The sequence below is a fragment of the Ranitomeya imitator genome, chromosome 6, assembly GCF_032444005.1.
Source record: "Ranitomeya imitator isolate aRanImi1 chromosome 6, aRanImi1.pri, whole genome shotgun sequence".
Taxonomy (NCBI): Eukaryota; Metazoa; Chordata; class Amphibia; order Anura; family Dendrobatidae; genus Ranitomeya; species Ranitomeya imitator.
Genome location: NC_091287.1, coordinates 88,356,615 through 88,376,132, shown reverse-complemented (window position 1 = coordinate 88,376,132; position 19,518 = coordinate 88,356,615). Strand labels below are relative to the sequence as shown.

At 47.3% G+C, this 19,518-nt stretch overlaps 1 protein-coding gene across 2 annotated transcripts in view; it reads left to right on the top strand.

The window, feature by feature from the left end:
* Positions 1–2,650: 2,650 nt before the first annotated feature.
* Positions 2,651–19,518, top strand: part of GSDME (gasdermin E) — a 138,228-nt gene continuing 121,360 nt past the window's right edge. For both annotated transcript variants that reach the window (XM_069729871.1, XM_069729872.1), the window contains exon 1: positions 2,651–2,766. The gene's annotated coding sequence lies outside the window, so the exon portion shown is untranslated. The remainder of the gene's footprint in view (positions 2,767–19,518) is intronic.

The following is a 19,518-nucleotide window of genomic DNA, read 5'->3' as shown; positions in this document are numbered from 1 at the left end:
CCCAGTGGTTTCCCGTTCAGTGTGTAATGGTGATATTGATTCCTTCTTCCCATGTGTATAACCTTACATTTATCATTGTTAAACCTCATCTGCCACCTTTCAGCCCAAGTTTCCAACTTATCCAGATCCATCTGTAGCAGAATACTATCTTCTCTTGTATTAACTGCTTTACATAGTTTTGTATCATCTGCAAATATCGATATTTTACTGTGTAAACCTTCTACCAGATCATTAATGAATATGTTGAAGAGAACAGGTCCCAATACTGACCCCTGCGGTACCCCACTGGTCACAGCGACCCAGTTAGAGACTATACCATTTATAACCACCCTCTGCTTTCTATCACTAAGCCAGTTACTAACCCATTTACACACATTTTCCCCCAGACCAAGCATTCTCATTTTGTGTACCAACCTCTTGTGCGGCACGGTATCAAACGCTTTGGAAAAATCGAGATATACCACGTCCAATGACTCACCGTGGTCCAGCCTATAGCTTACCTCTTCATAAAAACTGATTAGATTGGTTTGACAGGAGCGATTTCTCATAAACCCATGCTGATATGGAGTTAAACAGTTATTCTCATTGAGATAATCCAGAATAACATCCCTCAGAAACCCTTCAAATATTTTACCAACAATAGAGGTTAGACTTACTGGCCTATAATTTCCAGGTTCACTTTTAGAGCCCTTTTTGAATATTGGCACCACATTTGCTATGCGCCAGTCCTGCGGAACAGACCCTGTCGCTATAGAGTCACTAAAAATAAGAAATAATGGTTTATCTATTACATTACTTAGTTCTCTTAGTACTCATGGGTGTATGCCATCCGGACCCGGAGATTTATCTATTTTAATCTTATTTAGCCGGTTTCGCACCTCTTCTTGGGTTAGATTGGTGACCCTTAATATAGGGTTTTCATTGTTTCTTGGGATTTCACCTAGCATTTCATTTTCCACCGTGAATACCGTGGAGAAGAAGGTGTTTAATATGTTAGCTTTTTCCTCGTCATCTACAACCATTCTTTCCTCACTATTTTTTAAGGGGCCTACATTTTCAGTTTTTATTCTTTTAGTATTGATATAGTTGAAGAACAGTTTGGGATTAGTTTTACTCTCCTTAGCAATGTGCTTCTCTGTTTCCTTTTTGGCAGCTTTAATTAGTTTTTTAGATAAAGTATTTTTCTCCCTATAGTTTTTTAGAGCTTCAATGGTGCCATCCTGCTTTAGTAGTGCAAATGCTTTCTTTTTACTGTTAATTGCCTGTCTTACTTCTTTGTTTAGCCACATTGGGTTTTTCCTATTTCTAGTCCTTTTATTCCCACAAGGTATAAACCGCTTACACTGCCTATTTAGGATGTTCTTAAACATTTCCCATTTATTATCTGTATTCTTATTTCTGAGGATATTGTCCCAGTCTACCAGATTAAGGGCATCTCTAAGCTGGTCAAACTTTGCCTTCCTAAAGTTCAGTGTTTTTGTGACTCCCTTGGCGGCAGTGTTGGCGGCAGTGCTGGGTATTGAGGTGCGAGAGACTTGCACGTGAGTTTCTTGCAAGTGTGACCCCAACCTTAGAGTATGTTTCCACGGTCAGCAAACGCTGTGGATTGGATGCTGCATACAGGCGCAGTGTCCAGATATTACTGCACAGTGGATAGGATTTTATGAAATCCCATCTCCACTATGCGTTCAATGATGCAGGTGGCAGACCTGCGTATACACGCATGCAGCGTGTCTTTACAGACTGCAGCATGTCTATTTATCTTGCGGAGACGCTCAAGATAAATTGCACAGTCTATGTATAGGATGCGGTGACTCCACACGTGTTCAATGCGGAATCACCGCGCCTACAAAAGCCGGCAGCGCTTTGGACAGAGCAGGTATCTGCTGCGTCCAAAGCTCTGCATATCGGGACCATGGAAACATACCCTAACGCAAAGTGTTTATTTAACTCTTTATGTACCATTTTATTATGTTCATTAACAAACATTGGGCTTGGCATTATCTATTTACAGTCTCTGTGTAAAAATTATTCCTCAATGGAGAATGTAAATGAAGAAGTTGGACAAGAAATTACATCACAATTCTTTTGTTAAATAATAGATCTTTATTTAGCCTACAAATCCGCATCAAATCCTCTCGGATTTTCAAATGCGTTTTCTGTCAACGAGAGGAAGAATCTCTGCCGAAAATTCCACAGGCAAACCTGCAACCTGTGCACATACCCTTAGAAAATAGTCTTGGCCCTTCAAGGGATGAACTAAAGCAGTCTATTGTTCACATGTTGGTGTGAACGAGCCTCATAGTGCAGGCATTAACCCATACGAGCCCAGGCCCTGAGTTTCCATGAACAATGGCTCCTGGGTGCCATACTGTGTCCTGTTGCCCACTGTTCCCGAGCACACGGCCAGTTTCTGGCTATCAGCGCTGTACACTTATACTGCGCTGTCTATGGGGAATAAAGACCCCGGTGAGTGTCTCCCCTCAGTGCGGAGCTCTGTCGTGACTCCGCTTGTTTACACTCGGTGCCCGCCGCACGACACCGCACACTGACAACCGCGACAGTCCCGCCCTCTGGTTACTTCCTATATTGACGTACGTCCTAACCAATGGCAGAGCAGCGGTGCACACCCCTCGACCAATCAGGAATCCGGAGTGCAGGGCAGCCGAGACTGAAGAACAGTGAGAGGGGAAGCTTCGCTCCAGGCAGGGAGTCCGCGCCGGGCAGTGAGGTGACAGCGGCCATTCACAGGACCCCGGGCGGGAGGTACGTCCGTATGTGCCGTCCGTATGTGCCGTCCGTATGTGCCGTCCGTGTGTGAGGACTTCTCTCTGTAGCTGTGAGAACCCAGGGCAGTAACTTATGGCCATAACTGCAGGAATTCTCCTGACAGCAGAGCTGCCCATAGACAGTCGGGACTTAAAGGGGGTTTCCACTATGAATTGGTATTACTTTTTTATAGCAAAATAAAGCATATATTTTTTAATGGCGAACAGAACTATAAGAAATAATATTAAAGAAGCAGAAATGTATTGTTTGTTGCAATGTCCATTACTGTTAGGCCGGGGTCACACTTGCGAGTGCAATGCGAGAAACTCGCGCAAGTTTCTCGCCTCAATACTCAGGACCGGAGCTTTCAGCTGCATAGGAATACATACAGCCGCACACTCCGTCCCCGAGAGCCAGCGGAGTGCCAGGTATTGAGGTGAGAGACTCGTGCGAGTTTCTCGCATTGCACTCGAAAGTGTGACCCCGGCTTTACACGGAGCAACGTGTAGATCAGATCGGTGGTAGTGCCGGTACTAAGAGTACATCAGGTCGGTGGTACTGCCAGTACTATATGTACATCAGGTCGGTGGTAGTGCCAGTACTATATGTACATCAGGTCGGTGGTACTGCCGGTACTATATGTACATCAGGTCGGTGGTACTGCCAGTACTATATGTACATCAGGTCGGTGGTAGTGCCAGTACTATATGTACATCAGGTTGGTGGTACTGCCAGTACTATATGTACATCAGGTCGGTGGTACTGCCGGTACTATATGTACATCAGGTCGGTGGTAGTGCCAGTACTATATGTACATCAGGTCGGTGGTACTGCCAGTACTATATGTACATCAGGTCGGTGGTAGTGCCAGTACTATATGTACATCAGGTCGGTGGTACTGCCAGTACTATATGTACATCAGGTCGGTGGTAGTGCCAGTACTATATGTACATCAGGTCGGTGGTACTGCCGGTACTATATGTACATCAGGTCGGTGGTAGTGCCAGTACTATATGTACATCAGGTCAGTGGTAGTGCCAGTACTATATGTACATCAGGTCGGTGGTAGTGCCAGTACTATATGTACATTAGGTTGGTTGCAGTGCTTGTACTACATGGCCATCAGATCGGTGGTAGTGCCAGTACGTGTACATCACGTAGGTGGTGCCGGTAATATACAGTGGGGCAAAAAAGTATTTAGTCAGTCAGCAATAGTGCAAGTTCCACCACTTAAAAAGATGAGAGGCGTCTGTAATTTACATCATAGGTAAACCTCAACTATGGGAGACAAACTGAGAAAAAAAAATCCAGAAAATCACATTGTCTGTTTTTTTATCATTTTATTTGCATATTATGGTGGAAAATAAGTATTTGGTCAGAAACAAACAATCAAGATTTCTGGCTCTCACAGACCTGTAATTTCTTCTTTAAGAGTCTCCTCTTTCCTCCACTCATTACCTGTAGTAATGGCACCTGGTTAAACTTGTTATCAGTATAAAAAGACACCTGTGCACACCCTCAAACAGTCTGACTCCAAACTCCACTATGGTGAAGACCAAAGAGCTGTCAAAGGACACCAGAAACAAAATTGTAGCCCTGCACCAGGCCGGGAAGACTGAATCTGCAATAGCCAACCAGCTTGGAGTGAAGAAATCAACAGTGGGAGCAATAATTAGAAAATGGAAGATATACAAGACCACTGATAATCTCCCTCGATCTAGGGCTCCACGCAAAATCCCACCCCGTGGGGTCAGAATGATCACAAGAACGGTGAGCAAAAATCCCAGAACCACGCGGGGGGACCTAGTGAATGAACTGCAGAGAGCTGGGACCAATGTAACAAGGACTACCATAAGTAACACACTACGCCACCATGGACTCAGATCCTGCAGTGCCAGACGTGTCCCACTGCTTAAGCCAGTACATGTCCGGGCCCGTCTGAAGTTTGCTAGAGAGCATTTGGATGATCCAGAGGAGTTTTGGGAGAATGCCCTATGGTCTGATGAAACCAAACTGGAACTGTTTGGTAGAAACACAACTTGTCGTGTTTGGAGGAAAAAGAATACTGAGTTGCATCCATCAAACACCATACCTACTGTAAAGCATGGTGGTGGAAACATCATGCTTTGGGGCTGTTTCTCTGCAAAGGGGCCAGGACGACTGATCCGGGTACATGAAAGAATGAATGGGGCCATGTATCGTGAGATTTTGAGTGCAAACCTCCTTCCATCAGCAAGGGCATTGAAGATGAAACGTGGCTGGGTCTTTCAACATGACAATGATCCAAAGCACACCGCCAGGGCAACGAAGGAGTGGCTTCGTAAGAAGCATTTCAAGGTCCTGGAGTGGCCTAGCCAGTCTCCAGATCTCAACCCTATAGAAAACCTTTGGAGGGAGATGAAAGTCCGTGTTGCCAAGCGAAAAGCCAAAAACATCACTGCTCTAGAGGAGATCTGCATGGAGGAATGGGCCAACATACCAACAACAGTGTGTGGGCCTTGTGAAGACTTACAGAAAACGTTTGACCTCTGTCATTGCCAACAAAGGATATATTACAAAGTATTGAGATGAAATTTGGTTTCTGACCAAATACTTATTTTCCACCATAATATGCAAATAAAATGTTAAAAAAACAGACAATGTGATTTTCTGGATTTTTTTTTCTCAGTTTGTCTCCCATAGTTGAGGTCTACCTATGATGTAAATTACAGACGCCTCTCATCTTTTTAAGTGGTGGAACTTGCACTATTGCTGACTGACTAAATACTTTTTCGCCCCACTGTATGTACATCAGGTAGGCAATGGTACCGGTACTACATGTACATCAGGTAGGTGGTAGTGCCGCCCGGTACTGCGTGCACATCAGGTAGGTGGTGTCGGTACTATATGTATATCAGGTAGGCAATGGTGCCAGTACTATATGTACATCAGGAAGGTGGTAGTGCCGGTACTACTTGTACATCAGGTCGGTGGTAGTGCGAGTACTACATGTACATCAGGTCGGTAATGGTGTCAGTACTATAAGTAAATCAGGTCAGTAATGGTGCTGGTACTATATGTACATTAGGTTGGTGGTAGTGCTGGTACTACATGTCCATCAGGTATGTGGTAGTGCGAGTACTATGTGTACATCTGGTAGGTGGCACCCGTACTACATGTACATCAGGTCTGTAATGGTGCCGGTGCTATATGTACATCAGGTCGGTAATGGTGCTGGTACTATATGTACATTAGGTTGGTGGTAGTGCTGGTACTACATGTCCATCAGGTAGGTGGTAGTGCCAGTACTACGTGTACATCAGGTAGGCAATGGTGCCGGTACTGTATGTACATCAGGTAGGTGGTGCCGGTACTATATGTACATCAGTAGTGCTGGTACTACGTGTATATCAGGTAGGAGGTAGTAGTGCCGGTGCTGCATGTACATCAGGTAAGAGGTAGTAGTGACGGTACTGCGTGTACATCAGGTAGGAGGTAGTATTGCCGGTGCTGCGTGTACATCAGGTAGGAGGTAGTAGTGACAGTACTGCGTGTACATCAGGTAGGAGGTAGTAGTGCCGATGCTGCGTGTACATCAGGTAGGAGGTAGTAGTGACGGTACTGCGTGTACATTAGGTAGGAGGTAGTAGTGCCGATGCTGTGTGTACATCAGGTAGGAGGTAGTAGTGATGGTACTGCGTGTACATCACGTAGGATGTAGTAGTGCCGATGCTGCGTGTACATCAGGTAGGAGGTAGTAGTGCCGGTGCTGCATGTACATCAGGTAAGAGGTAGTAGTGACGGTACTGCGTGTACATCAGGTAGGCAATGGTGCCGGTACTATATGTACATCAGGTAGGTGGTGCCGGTACTATATGTACATCAGTAGTGCTGGTACTACGTGTATATCAGGTAGGAGGTAGTAGGGATGGTACTGCGTTTACATCAGGTAGGAGGTAGTAGTGCCGGTGCTGCATGTACATCAGGTAAGAGGTAGTAGTGACGGTACTGCGTGTACATCAGGTAGGAGGTAGTAGTGATGGTACTGCGTGTACATCAGGTAGGAGGTAGTAGTGCTGATGCTGCGTGTACATCAGGTAGGAGGTAGTAGTGATGGTACTGCGTGTACATCAGGTAGGAGGTAGTAGTGCCGGTGCTGCGTGTACATCAGGTAGGAGGTAGTAGTGCCGGTGCTGCATGTACATCAGGTAAGAGGTAGTAGTGACGGTACTGCGTGTACATCAGGTAGGCAATGGTGCCGGTACTATATGTACATCAGGTAGGTGGTGCCGGTACTATATGTACATCAGTAGTGCTGGTACTACGTGTATATCAGGTAGGAGGTAGTAGGGATGGTACTGCGTTTACATCAGGTAGGAGGTAGTAGTGCCGGTGCTGCATGTACATCAGGTAAGAGGTAGTAGTGACGGTACTGCGTGTACATCAGGTAGGAGGTAGTAGTGATGGTACTGCGTGTACATCAGGTAGGAGGTAGTAGTGCTGATGCTGCGTGTACATCAGGTAGGAGGTAGTAGTGATGGTACTGCGTGTACATCAGGTAGGAGGTAGTAGTGCCGGTGCTGCGTGTACATCAGGTAGGAGGTAGTAGTGCCGGTGCTGCATGTACATCAGGTAAGAGGTAGTAGTGACGGTACTGCGTGTACATCAGGTAGGAGGTAGTAGTGATGGTACTGCGTGTACATCAGGTAGGAGGTAGTAGTGACGGTACTGCGTGTACATCAGGTAGGAGGTAGTAGTGCCGTTGCTTCATGTACATCAGGTAAGAGGTAGTAGTGACGGTACTGCGTGTACATCAGGTAGGAGGTAGTAGTGCCGATGCTGCGTGTACATCAGGTAGGAGGTAGTAGTGATGGTACTGCATGTACATCAGGTAGGAGGTAGTAGTGACGGTACTGCGTGTACATTAGGTAGGAGGTAGTAGTGCCGATGCTGCGTGCACATCAGGTAGGAGGTAGTAGTGATGGTACTGCGTGTACATCAGGTAGCAGGTAGTAGTGATGGTACTGCGTGTACATCAGGTAGGCAATGGTGCCGGTACTATATGTACATCAGGTAGGTGGTGCCGGTACTATATGTACATCAGTAGTGCTGGTACTACGTGTATATCAGGTAGGAGGTAGTAGGGATGGTACTGCGTTTACATCAGGTAGGAGGTAGTAGTGCCGGTGCTGCATGTACATCAGGTAAGAGGTAGTAGTGACGGTACTGCGTGTACATCAGGTAGGAGGTAGTAGTGATGGTACTGCGTGTACATCAGGTAGGAGGTAGTAGTGCTGATGCTGCGTGTACATCAGGTAGGAGGTAGTAGTGATGGTACTGCGTGTACATCAGGTAGGAGGTAGTAGTGCCGGTGCTGCGTGTACATCAGGTAGGAGGTAGTAGTGCCGGTGCTGCATGTACATCAGGTAAGAGGTAGTAGTGACGGTACTGCGTGTACATCAGGTAGGCAATGGTGCCGGTACTATATGTACATCAGGTAGGTGGTGCCGGTACTATATGTACATCAGTAGTGCTGGTACTACGTGTATATCAGGTAGGAGGTAGTAGGGATGGTACTGCGTTTACATCAGGTAGGAGGTAGTAGTGCCGGTGCTGCATGTACATCAGGTAAGAGGTAGTAGTGACGGTACTGCGTGTACATCAGGTAGGAGGTAGTAGTGATGGTACTGCGTGTACATCAGGTAGGAGGTAGTAGTGCTGATGCTGCGTGTACATCAGGTAGGAGGTAGTAGTGATGGTACTGCGTGTACATCAGGTAGGAGGTAGTAGTGCCGGTGCTGCGTGTACATCAGGTAGGAGGTAGTAGTGCCGGTGCTGCATGTACATCAGGTAAGAGGTAGTAGTGACGGTACTGCGTGTACATCAGGTAGGAGGTAGTAGTGATGGTACTGCGTGTACATCAGGTAGGAGGTAGTAGTGACGGTACTGCGTGTACATCAGGTAGGAGGTAGTAGTGCCGTTGCTTCATGTACATCAGGTAAGAGGTAGTAGTGACGGTACTGCGTGTACATCAGGTAGGAGGTAGTAGTGCCGATGCTGCGTGTACATCAGGTAGGAGGTAGTAGTGATGGTACTGCATGTACATCAGGTAGGAGGTAGTAGTGACGGTACTGCGTGTACATTAGGTAGGAGGTAGTAGTGCCGATGCTGCGTGCACATCAGGTAGGAGGTAGTAGTGATGGTACTGCGTGTACATCAGGTAGCAGGTAGTAGTGATGGTACTGCGTGTACATCAGGTAGGAGGTAGTAGTGCCGGTGCTGCGTGTACATCAGGTAGGAGGTAATAGTGACGGTACTGCGTGTACATCAGGTAGGAGGTAGTAGTGCCGATGCTGTGTGTACATCAGGTAGGAGGTAGTAGTGATGGTACTGCGTGTACATCACGTAGGAGGTAGTAGTGCCGATGCTGCGTGTACATCAGGTAGGAGGTAGTAGTGCCGGTGCTGCATGTACATCAGGTAAGAGGTAGTAGTGACGGTACTGCGTGTACATCAGGTAGGCAATGGTGCCGGTACTATATGTACATCAGGTAGGTGGTGCCGGTACTATATGTACATCAGTAGTGCTGGTACTACGTATATATCAGGTAGGAGGTAGTAGGGATGGTACTGCGTTTACATCAGGTAGGAGGTAGTAGTGCCGGTGCTGCATGTACATCAGGTAAGAGGTAGTAGTGACGGTACTGCGTGTACATCAGGTAGGAGGTAGTAGTGATGGTACTGCGTGTACATCAGGTAGGAGGTAGTGACGGTACTGCGTGTACATCAGGTAGGAGGTAGTAGTGCCGGTGCTGCATGTACATCAGGTAAGAGGTAGTAGTGACGGTACTGCGTGTACATCAGGTAGGAGGTACTAGTGCCGGTGCTGCGTGTACATCAGGTAGGAGGTAGTAGTGACAGTACTGCGTGTACATCAGGTAGGAGGTAGTAGTGCCGATGCTGCGTGTACATCAGGTCGGAGGTAGTAGTGATGGTACTGCATGTACATCAGGTAGGAGGTAGTAGTGACGGTACTGCGTGTACATTAGGTAGGAGGTAGTAGTGCCGATGCTGTGTGTACATCAGGTAGGAGGTAGTAGTGATGGTACTGCGTGTACATCAGGTAGGAGGTAGTAGTGCCGATGCTGCGTGTACATCAGGTAGGAGGTAGTAGTGATGGTACTGCGTGTACATCAGGTAGGAGGTAGTAGTGCCGGTGCTGCGTGTACATCAGGTAGGAGGTAGTAGTGCCGGTGCTGCATGTACATCAGGTAAGAGGTAGTAGTGACGGTACTGCGTGTACATCAGGTAGGAGGTAGTAGTGATGGTACTGCGTGTACATCACGTAGGAGGTAGTAGTGCCGATGCTGTGTGTACATCAGGTAGGAGGTAGTAGTGATGGTACTGCGTGTACATCAGGTAGCAGGTAGTAGTGATGGTACTGCGTGTACATCAGGTAGGAGGTAGTAGTGCCGGTGCTGCGTGTACATCAGGTAGGAGGTAATAGTGACGGTACTGCGTGTACATCAGGTAGGAGGTAGTCGTGACGGTACTGCGTGTACATCAGGTAGGAGGTAGTAGTGCCGATGCTGTGTGTACATCAGGTAGGAGGTAGTAGTGATGGTACTGCGTGTACATCAGGTAGGAGGTAGTAGTGATGGTACTGCGTGTACATCAGGTAGGAGGTAGTAGTGATGGTACTGCGTGTACATCAGGTAGGAGGTAGTAGTGCCGATGCTGTGTGTACATCAGGTAGGAGGTAGTAGTGATGGTACTGCGTGTACATCAGGTAGGAGGTAGTAGTGCCGGTGCTGCATGTACATCAGGTAAGAGGTAGTAGTGACGGTACTGCGTGTACATCAGGTAGGCAATGGTGCCGGTACTATATGTACATCAGGTAGGTGGTGCCGGTACTATATGTACATCAGTAGTGCTGGTACTACGTATATATCAGGTAGGAGGTAGTAGGGATGGTACTGCGTTTACATCAGGTAGGAGGTAGTAGTGCCGGTGCTGCATGTACATCAGGTAAGAGGTAGTAGTGACGGTACTGCGTGTACATCAGGTAGGAGGTAGTAGTGATGGTACTGCGTGTACATCAGGTAGGAGGTAGTAGTGACGGTACTGCGTGTACATCAGGTAGGAGGTAGTAGTGCCGGTGCTGCATGTACATCAGGTAAGAGGTAGTAGTGACGGTACTGCGTGTACATCAGGTAGGAGGTAGTAGTGATGGTACTGCGTGTACATCAGGTAGGAGGTAGTGACGGTACTGCGTGTACATCAGGTAGGGGGTAGTAGTGCCGGTGCTGCATGTACATCAGGTAAGAGGTAGTAGTGACGGTGCTGCGTGTACATCAGGTAGGAGGTAGTAGTGACAGTACTGCGTGTACATCAGGTAGGAGGTAGTAGTGCCGATGCTGCGTGTACATCAGGTCGGAGGTAGTAGTGATGGTACTGCATGTACATCAGGTAGGATGTAGTAGTGACGGTACTGTGTGTACATTAGGTAGGAGGTAGTAGTGCCGATGCTGTGTGTACATCAGGTAGGAGGTAGTAGTGATGGTACTGCGTGTACATCAGGTAGGAGGTAGTAGTGCCGATGCTGCGTGTACATCAGGTAGGAGGTAGTAGTGATGGTACTGCGTGTACATCAGGTAGGAGGTAGTAGTGCCGGTGCTGCGTGTACATCAGGTAGGAGGTAGTAGTGCCGGTGCTGCGTGTACATCAGGTAAGAGGTAGTAGTGACGGTACTGCGTGTACATCAGGTAGGAGGTAGTAGTGATGGTACTGCGTGTACATCAGGTAGGAGGTAGTAGTGACGGTACTGCGTGTACATCAGGTAGGAGGTAGTAGTGCCGTTGCTGCATGTACATCAGGTAAGAGGTAGTAGTGACGGTACTGCGTGTACATCAGGTAGGAGGTAGTAGTGCCGATGCTGCGTGTACATCAGGTAGGAGGTAGTAGTGATGGTACTGCATGTACATCAGGTAGGAGGTAGTAGTGACGGTACTGCGTGTACATTAGGTAGGAGGTAGTAGTGCCGATGCTGCGTGTACATCAGGTAGGAGGTAGTAGTGATGGTACTGCGTGTACATCAGGTAGCAGGTAGTAGTGATGGTACTGCGTGTACATCAGGTAGGAGGTAGTAGTGCCGATGCTGCGTGTACATCAGGTAGGAGGTAATAGTGACGGTACTGCGTGTACATCAGGTAGGAGGTAGTCGTGACGGTACTGCGTGTACATCAGGTAGGAGGTAGTAGTGCCGGTGCTGCATGTACATCAGGTAGGAGGTAGTAGTGATGGTACTGCGTGTACATGAGGTAGGAGGTAGTAGTGCCGATGCTGCGTGTACATCAGGTAGGCGGTAGTAGTGCCGCTGCTGCATGTACATCAGGTAGGAGGTAGTAGTGACGTGTTATGACCTGGTGGTCAGGACAATAATGGACCTGGTGGTTAAGAGCACACGGAATGACTTGATAGTTACTGATAATAAGGACGAGCTCTGGGACGTGGGCACTCTGCTGACCGCAATCCCTAAACCTATCAAACACACTAGAAATAGCCGTGGATTGCGCCTAACGCTCCCTATGCAACTCGGCACAGCCTAAGAAACTAGCTAGCCCTGAAGATAGAAAAATAAAGCCTACCTTGCCTCAGAGAAATTCCCCAAAGGAAAAGGCAGCCCCCCACATATAATGACTGTGAGTAAAGATGAAAATACAAACACAGAGATGAAATAGATTTAGCAAAGTGAGGCCCGACTTACTGAACAGACCGAGGATAGGAAAGGTTACTTTGCGGTCAGCACAAAAACCTACAAAAAGACCACACAGAGGGCGCAAAAAGACCCAGAGCTTCCAGCAAGCAAGACAACAAATTAAATAGCAAGCTGGACAGAAAAATAGCAAACCAAAGAAATACAAGCTGGAACTTAGCTTCTGATGGGAAGACATGTCACAAGAACGATCCAGGAGTGAACAGACCAATACTGGAACATTGACAGGTGGCATGGAGCAAAGATCTAAGTGGAGTTAAATAGAGCAGCAGCTAACGAATTAATCTAGTCACCTGTGAAACTCAGAAACACCCACCAGAGGAAGTCCATGGACAGAACCAGCCGAAGTACCATTCATGACCACAGGAGGGAGCCCGACAACAGAATTCACAATAGTACCCCCCCCCCCCCCCCCCTTGAGGAGGGGTCACCGAACCCTCACCAGAGCCCCCAGGCCGACCAGGATGAGCCAAATGAAAGGCACGAACCAGATCGGCAGCATGAGCATCAGAGGCCAAAACCCAGGAATTATCCTCCTGACCATAACCCTTCCACTTGACCATGTACTGGAGTTTCCGTCTCGAAACACGAGAATCCAAAATCTTCTCCACCACATACTCCAACTCCCCCTCAACTAACACCGGGGCAGGAGGATCAACGGATGGAACCACAGGCGCCACGTATCTCCGCAATAACGACCTATGGAACACATTATGGATGGCAAAAGAAGCAGGAAGGGCCAAACGAAATGACACAGGATTGATAACCTCAGAAATCTTATACGGACCAATGAAACGAGGCTTAAGCTTAGGAGAGGAAACCTTCATAGGAACATAACGAGACGACAACCAAACCAAATCCCCAACACGAAGTCGGGGACCCACACAGCGCCGGCGGTTAGCGAAACGTTGAGCCTTCTCCTGGGACAATGTCAAATTGTCCACCACATGAGTCCAAATCTGCTGCAACCTATCCACCACAGTATCTACACCAGGACAGTCTGAAGACTCAACCTGCCCTGAAGAGAAACGAGGATGGAAACCAGAATTGCAGAAAAACGGCGAAACCAAAGTAGCCAAGCTGGCCCGATTTATTAAGGGCGAACTCAGCCAACGGCAAAAAGGACACCCAATCATCCTGATCAGCAGAAACAAAGCATCTCAGATATGTTTCCAAAGTTTGATTAGTTCGTTCGGTTTGGCCATTTGTCTGAGGATGGAAAGCCGAGGAAAAAGACAAATCAATGCCCATCCTAGCATAAAAGGATCGCCAAAACCTTGAAACAAACTGGGAACCTCTGTCAGAAACGATGTTCTCCGGGATACCATACAAAGAACCACATGCTGGAAAAATAATGGCACCAAATCAGAGGAGGAAGGCAATTTAGACAAATGTACCAAATGGACCATCTTAGAAAAGCGATCACAAACCACCCAAATGACCGACATCTTTTGAGAGACGGGGAGATCCGAAATAAAATCCATAGTAATATGCGTCCAGGGCCTCTTCGGGACCGGCAAGGGCAAAAGCAACCCACTGGCACGAGAACAGCAGGGCTTAGCCCGAGCACAAGTCCCACAGGACTGCACAAAAGAACGCACATCCCGCGACAAAGACGGCCACCAGAAGGATCTAGCCACCAAATCTCTGGTACCAAAGATTCCAGGATGCCCAGCCAACACTGAACAATGAATCTCAGAGATAACTCTACTAGTCCATCTATCAGGGACAAACAGTTTCTCCGCTGGGCAACGGTCAGGTCTATCAGCCTGAAATTTTTGCAGCACCTGCCGCAAATCAGGGGAGATGGCAGACAAAATTACCCCCTCTTTGAGAATACCCGCCGGCTCAGGAACACCCGGAGAGTCAGGCACAAAACTCCTTGACAGGGCATCAGCCTTCACATTCTTAGAGCCCGGAAGGTACGAAACCACAAAATCAAAACGCGAAAAAAATAATGACCATCGAGCCTGTCTCGGATTCAACCGTTTTGCAGACTCAAGATAAGTCAAATTCTTGTGATCTGTCAAGACCACCACGCGATGCTTGGCTCCTTCCAGCCAATGACGCCACTCCTCGAATGCCCACTTTATGGCCAACAATTCACGATTACCAACATCATAGTTACGCTCAGCAGGCGAAAACTTTCTAGAAAAGAAAGCACATGGCTTCATCACCGAGCCCTCAGAATTTCTTTGCGACAAAACAGCCCCTGCTCCAATCTCAGAAGCATCAACCTCAACCTGAAACGGAAGCGAAACATCTGGCTGGCACAACACAGGGGCAGAAGAAAAACGACGCTTCAACTCCTGAAAAGCCTCTACAGCCGCAGAAGACCAATTGACCACATCAGCACCCTTCTTGGTCAAATCAGTCAACGGTTTAGCAACAGTAGAAAAATTAGCGATGAAGCGCCGATAAAAATTAGCAAAGCCCAGGAACTTTTGCAGGCTCTTCACAGATGTCTGCTGAGTCCAATCGTAAATGGCCTGGACTTTAACAGGGTCCATCTCGATAGTAGAAGGGGAAAAAATGAACCCCAAAAATGAAACCTTCTGAACTCCAAAGAGACACTTTGACCCCTTCACAAACAAGGAATTCGCACGAAGGACCTGGAACACCATTCTGACCTGCTTCACATGAGACTCCCAATCATCCGAAAAGACCAAAATATCATCCAAATACACAATCAGGAATTTATCCAGGTACTCTCGGAAGATGTCATACATAAAGGACTGAAATACTGATGGAGCATTGGAAAGCCCGAATGGCATAACCAGGTACTCAAAATGGCCCTCGGGTGTATTAAATGCAGTTTTCCATTCATCACCTTGTTTAATACGCACAAGATTATACGCCCCTCGAAGATCTATCTTGGTGAACCAACTAGCCCCTTTAATACGAGCAAACAAATCAGACAGCAACGGCAAAGGATACTGAAATTTGACTGTAATTTTATTAAGAAGGCGGTAATCAATACAAGGTCTCAAAGAACCATCCTTCTTGGCCACAAAAAAGAACCCTGCTCCCAACGGTGACGACGACGGACGAATATGACCCTTCTCCAAGGATTCCTTTATATAACTCCGCATAGCGGCGTGCTCTGGCACAGATAAATTAAACAGACGGCCCTTAGGAAACTTACTACCAGGAATCAAATTAATAGCACAGTCGCAATCCCTATGAGGAGGTAGGGCACTGGCCTTGGGCTCATCAAATACATCCCGGTAATCTGATAAAAACTCAGGGACTTCAGAAGGAGTGGAAGGTGAAATTGAGAGCAATGGAACATCACCATGTACCCCCTGACAACCCCAGCTGGACACAAACATAGATTTCCAATCCAACACTGGATTATGGACCTGTAGCTATGGCAACCCCAAAACGACCACATCATGCAGATTATGCAACACCAAAAAGCGAATATCCTCCTGATGTGCAGGAGCCATGCACATGGTCAATTGAGTCCAGTACTGAGGCTTATTCTTGGCCAAAGGCGTAGCATCAATTCCTCTCAATGGAATAGGATACTGCAAGGGCTCCAAGAAAAAACCACAGCACCTGGCAAACTCCAAGTCCATCAAATTCAGGGCAGCGCCTGAATCCACAAATGCCATTACAGAATAGGACGACAGAGAGCAAATCAGAGTAACGGACAAAAGAAATTTAGACTGTACCGTACCAATGGTGGCAGACCTAGCGAACCGCTTAGTGCGCTTAGGACAATCGGAGATAGCATGAGTGGATTCACCACAGTAAAAACACAGCCTATTCCGACGTCTGTGTTCTTGCTGTTCAGCTCTTGTCAAAGTCCTATCACACTGCATAGGCTCCGCAGCTTCTTTACATGCAACTGCATAGGCTCAGGCCTATGCTCAGAGAATACCGCCAGATGGTGCACAGCTTTGCGCTCACGCATGCGCCGATCGATCTGAATGGCCAAAGACATAGACTCATTCAGACCAGCAGGCGTGGGAAATCCCACCATGACATCCTTAAGGGCTTCAGAAATACCCTTTCTGAAAATTGCCGCCAGGGCACATTCATTCCACTGAGTAAGCACAGACCACTTTCTAAACTTCTGACAGTACACCTCCGCCTCATCCTGACCCTGACACAAAGCCAGCAAGATTTTCTCTGCCTGATCCACTGAATTTGGTTCATCATAAAGCAATCCAAGCGCCAGAAAAAGCGCATCAACATCACGCAATGCTGGATCTCCTGGCGCAAGGGAAAATGCCCAGTCTTGAGGGTCACCACGCAACAAAGAAATAATGATTTTTACCTGTTGAGCGGGGTCACCAGAGGAGCGGGGTTTCAAAGCTAGAAACAGTTTACAATTATTTTTGAAATTCAAGAACCTAGATCTATCCCGAGAAAATAAGTCAGGAATAGGAATTTTAGGCTCTAACATAGGATTCTGAACCACAAAATCTTGAATGTTTTGTACCCTTGCAGAGAGATGATCCATACAAGAGGACAGACCTTGAATGTCCATATCTACACCTGGGCCCTGAACCACCCAAAGGTCTAGGGGAAAAGAAACACAAAACACAGTGCAAAGAAAAAAAAATGGTCTCAGAAGTTCTCTTATCCCTCTATTGAGATGCATTAATACTTTGGGCCAGCTGTACTGTTATGACCTGGTGGTTAGGAGCACCCAGAATGACCAGATAGTTAAACCTCATACAGGACGAGCTCTGGGATGTGGGAGCTCTGCTGACCGCAAGCCCTAATCCTATCACACACACTAGAAATAGCCGTGGAGCGCTCCTGACCAGACCTAGGCGCCTCGTCACAGCCTAAGAACTATCTAGCCCTAGAGATAGAAAATAAAGCCTACCTTGCCTCAGAGAAATTCCCCAAAGGTAAAGGAAGCCCCCCACATATATTGACTGTGAGTAAAGATGAAAGTCACAAACGCAGAAATGAAACAGGTTTCAGCAAAGGGAGGCCAGACTTACTAAATAGACAGAGGATAGGAAAGGTAACTTTGCGATCAGCACAAAAACCTACAAAAGACCACGCAGAGTGTGCAAAAAGGACCTCCGCACCGACTCACGGTGCGGAGGAGCCACTCTGCATCCCAGAGCTTCCAGCTAGCAAGACAAAATCATGATAACCAGCTGGACAAGAAAACAGTGAACAAATAATGACTATCAGGAACTTAGCTTCTGCAGGAGAAGGCAGGTCACCAGAGAGATCAAGGAGCGAACTGAACCAATGCAAAAACATTGACAGCTGGCATGGAGTAACGATCTGAGAGGAGTTAAATAGAACAGCCAACCAAAGGATAAACCACGTCACCTGTGTAAGGAACCTCAGAAGCAGCAGCTTCACTCACAGCCACCAGAGGGAGCCCATAGACAGAACTCGCCGAAGTACCATTCACAACCACAGGAGGGAGTTCGACAACAGAATTCACAACACATCAGGTAGGAGGTAGTAGTGATGGTACTGCGTGTACATCTGGTAGGAGGTAGTAGTGCCGGTGCTGCGTGTACATCAGGTAGGAGGTAATAGTGACGGTATTGCGTGTACATCAGGTAGGAGGTAGTAGTGACAGTACTGCGTGTACATCAGGTAGGAGGTAGTAGTGCCGACGCTGCATGTACATCAGGTAGGAGGTAGTAGTGATGGTACTGCGTGTACATGAGGTAGGAGGTAGTAGTGCCGATGCTGCGTGTATATCAGGTAGGAGGTAGTAGTGCCGGTGCTGCATGTACATCAGATAGGAGGTAGTAGTGATGGTACTGCGTGTACATCAGGTAGGAGGTAGTAGTGCCGACGCTGCATGTACATCAGGTAGGAGGTAGTAGTGATGGTACTGCGTGTACATGAGGTAGGAGGTAGTAGTGCCGATGCTGCGTGTACATCAGATAGGAGGTAGTAGTGATGGTACTGCGTGTACATGAGGTAGGAGGTAGTAGTGCCGGTGCTGCATGTACATCAGATAGGAGGTAGTAGTGATGGTACTGCGTGTACATCAGGTAGGAGGTAGTAGTGCCGGTGCTGCGTGTACATCAGGTAGGAGGTGATGTGGTGACCGCTGGCTTCTTGTTGTGCCCCCTCAGTGACGGTCCCTGGCGATCCACTTCACCAATATTTGGGTATGTTACATCATAATTTATAGATTCGCCTGCAACATGCTTCCAGATTTAGTATAGGCCGGTATACCTGGCTATTGATTTATTTTTACTAGGGGCCAGCAGCATGATTCCCATTCATTGGTATTTATATGCATGATTGCATTCTAACTAAGGGATATTCAATCCTTATTATATTATTGCCACTGTCTACCCAACCCGTTTCTTTGGATTGTTTACATGCACTGTGGTTGCATCCACTTTTTCACGTGTTGTTCTGCATATTTTTCTAAATAAAGTTTTGTTACTTTTATACTTACCTTGACCTATGTATCATCTTCTGTTCTCCTGTTTTGCTTTATAAGTTACTGATGATTTGGTCTTCGGATTGTCCTATTTTGTGACATTAGGATTATGTGTATTTCTAAAATGATGACCTGAGATTTAAAATGTCGCTTCAATTTTTGTTGGGTTTTTCTTATGATCAGGTAGGAGGTAGTAGTGACGCTACTGCGCGTACATCATGTAGGAGGTAGTAGTGCCAATGCTGCGTGTACATCAGGTAGGAGGTAGTGCCGATGCTGCGTGTACATCAGGTAGGAGGTAGTAGTGACGGTACTGCATGTACATCAGGTAGGAGGTAGTAGTGCCGGTGCTGCATGTACATCAGGTAGGAGGTAGTAGTGCCGGTGCTGCATGTACATCAGGTAGGAGGTAGTGCCGATGCTGCGGGTACATCATGTAGGAGGTAGTAGTGCCAATGCTGCGTGTACATCAGGTAGGAGGTAGTGCCGATGCTGCGGGTACATCATGTAGGAGGTAGTAGTGCCAATGCTGCGTGTACATCAGGTAGGAGGTAGTAGTGCCGGTGCTGCATGTACATCAGGTAGGAGGTAGTGCCGATGCTGCG